Raw genomic sequence first — 3,259 nt, 5'->3', positions numbered from 1 at the left:
TCCATTCAGCCACGACCAGACCATCGGCTGCGACAGTTTAGCAGTGCTCCAGGAGGCGTGGCTGCACCGGCGCTGCTCTTTCGTCGGTGCAGTACGCAGCGACTGTACTCTTTTGTGGTTACGTTGTGAGGTACCTGCCCTGCTTAGGCACCCAGCTCTCGTCTGCCACATTGCCAGATGCTAAGTTTGTTTTATTTGTATATGATACATTTTTAATAAGTTAAGACACACTACAGTTGAGAGGAGAAGACATGCTCAAACCACTTTCATTTATTTTCTTTTGACCGCCTAGCCTTCCAGGAAGGCGGGAGGCACATAAAGAATACGCTACTATTAGCATCAAATTGGAAATAGTTGCAATAATTTAAAAATAAAAAACAAGATACTTAATTTCAATGAATATCCAGAGCAACAATGAAGTATTAGTCACTTTTTTTCTTTCTTAGAAACCAAGCGGCACTAGAATTTAGCAACATCAGGCATCAATTGCAAAAGTATTACAGTACATGTTACATAGTCACAGTTCAACCCCTGTACCATATAGTTGGTACCAAATAGCTGACTCTGGACTCGCATTCGGGAGGACGACGGTTCAATTCCGCGTCCGGTCATCCTGATTTAGGTTTTCCGTGATTTCCCTAAATCACTCCAGGCAAATGTCGGGATGGATCCTCTGAAAGGGCACGGCCGACGTCCTTCCCATCCTTCCCTAATCCGATGAGACCGATGACCACGCTGTCTGGTCTCCTTCCCCAAAACAACCAACCAACCAACCCAATAGGTTTCGTTAGAACAATTCCAACATAGAGTGAAATTTTCACTCTACAGCAGAGTGTGCATTGATATGAAACATCCTCGCAGATTAAAACCTTCTGCCGAACCGAGAATCGAATTCGGGACCTTTGCCTTTCGAGGGCAAGTGCTCTACCGACTGAGCTACCCAAGCAAGATCACGTCCCGTCCCCACAGCAGCAGGAGACGAGGTACTGGCGGATTTAAAGCTGTGAGGACGGGACGTCCGTCGTGCTTGGGTAGCTCAGTTGGTAGAGCACTTGACCGCGAAAGGTAAAGGTCCCGAGTTCGAGTCTCGGTCCGGCACACAGCTTTAATCTGCCAGGAAGTTTAATTCCAACGTATCTTGACAACTCACATTTACACACATTTTTTCCAGCCCTCTTACAAATAGCTGCTAATGCCCAAACAAAAATAATACAAATACGCTATTGACTATTCAGATTTTCAGCTCTTGCGCAGTTACCAAAACTAGCTCGAAAAAAAGTTACAAACGACAAGTGGACGATAGTTATTTGGTCCCAATCTCATTCGTTGCCGACACAGCGACCTGAGGCAATACTTCTAATGACACCCCAACCGTTCATCGACCCAACCACAAACTCATCACGTAAGCCCTAACCACCAAAACTAACCCATATGCTAGGAGGACGCACAATCACAATTTCCTTCAGCAGGCCTCTCCACCGGGGAAATTCTACAATAGTAGTAACCATGCTAACGTGTTTAACTTCACCCAAACAACTAGGAAACAAAGTCATGTAGAAAGCTCACAACAGCAACCTAACCAGTCAACAAATTTGTGAGAATTTCTGTCCATCAAGTCACTGCTTCTGCACAACTGACAAGTATCGTGAAGGCTTCTCTTTTGTTTCTATACACCGCAAAGTTCCTTTTTACGATGCGCGTGGAAACAAAGGTACCGCGCAACACCAGCAGCAAGAAAGCCCTACAAGTTCAGTGAACTACCGTAGCAGGCAAGTTCGTCAATATATACCGACTTCACAAAACCCTCAGCGCCTAGCATAAGATGTTAAGACACAGTTAGAAATTTAGCGCCCAAGGCAGATTGCTTACAGCAGACACAATATTTTGTCCCAAGTGAGCAGAACACTTTTTTATTAAATGATACTTTTTGCTCCAGCTAACTCCAACGTCATTCTGCCCTATCCTCTGTACCGACAATTGGCCATCACATCTCCACAACACGGACCGCCACAGCCAATGTTCGCACACGTCCTCCTTTCGCCTCACGTCAGCGTTCTGGGACCGTTTGTTCGCTTCTGGAGGATGACAGGAATCCCAGTCAGCTCCTCCTTGCCGAACGCCCTACTGCTTCGCGTCATCCACCAGGGCGCCCTTTTCCGCCGCTGGTAGACAACGGCCGTTCTCCGGCGGCGCGCTCTTCCCTATTGCCGGCAGCGGCGGGAAGTTGAAGCACGGCGCTAGGTGTCACGGCGTAACGTCAAAAGTATAGCATATTTTGCTTACTTTCATTCTATTAAATCATACGGGGTCATATTTTTGGGATAACTCGTCAAACGGAGCATAAGGTTTTAGAGTGTAAGACTTGTTTTAGGTGAAGTCAAAACCGTCGCGTAGAAACCTGTTCAAGGAACTAGTACTCTAACCACTACTTCTCAGAATATGCATTCTTTAATGAAATTTGTTACAAATAATACGTCTCTAATTCCAGCCAATAGCACCATACGTAGTATCAGCACCAGAATAATAATAATCTGCACAAAGACATAATAATCACTTACCTTGATCCAAAATGGGGTCCAATACTCATGAACACACATTTTCAATAAATTGGCAGCAACCATTAAAATCTTAGTTTCAAATAAAGCACGGTTTAAACAGAGTTTGAAAGCATTTATTTATTTGTTTTATTTATTTACTTGCTTATTTAGCGTGACCAGATTAGGCCCTCTCTTACATCTGAGCAGGAACAACAAATATAGATGTATTACCAAAACATTCATGAAAATGATAACAGTCTTAGAAATGATAATAAGCATAATAATAGTAATAATAATAATTATAATAATAATAATAGTTCTACAATAATGAAAGTAAAGATAAATGGCAATAATAACAGTAGTAATAAAACAAAGTGCATTAAAAATAATATTGCCTAGTTTCGAAAAACTACTGTCAGAAGAAAGAAAGGATGAAGAACAAGAAAAGTGGAATGACAGTAATAGTGGCTGTTAGGAGAGGACTTGATTTAAGTAAATAACTCTGTAAGCGAGGAGAAGGGAAAAGTTGTAGGAGATGGAAGGATTGAAGAATGTGGGCTGCAGACCAGTATGTGTGAGAGATAGCTATTGCGAGAGGAGGTGAGCCATTAGCTGCTTTTTGAAGCCTGGAAGTGATTTAATTTCTCTGATATTTCAAGGGAGATTGTTCTAAAGTCGGGTTCTGTATACAGAAAATGATTTAGAAAACAACGGTGTTGTGT

The 3,259-nt window shown here is 42.8% G+C and overlaps 1 non-coding gene across 1 annotated transcript; it reads right to left on the bottom strand.

Moving 5' to 3' along the window:
• Positions 1-872: 872 nt before the first annotated feature.
• Trnas-cga (transfer RNA serine (anticodon CGA)) lies at positions 873-947 on the bottom strand. The gene has a single exon. It is a non-coding gene; the product is annotated as a tRNA-Ser (tRNA).
• Positions 948-3,259: the final 2,312 nt, after the last annotated feature.

This window comes from Schistocerca serialis, chromosome 6, assembly GCF_023864345.2.
Source record: "Schistocerca serialis cubense isolate TAMUIC-IGC-003099 chromosome 6, iqSchSeri2.2, whole genome shotgun sequence".
NCBI lineage: Eukaryota > Metazoa > Arthropoda > Insecta > Orthoptera > Acrididae > Schistocerca > Schistocerca serialis.
Note: the sequence above shows the minus strand (reverse complement) of the source record. Positions and strands in the feature narration are given on the sequence as shown.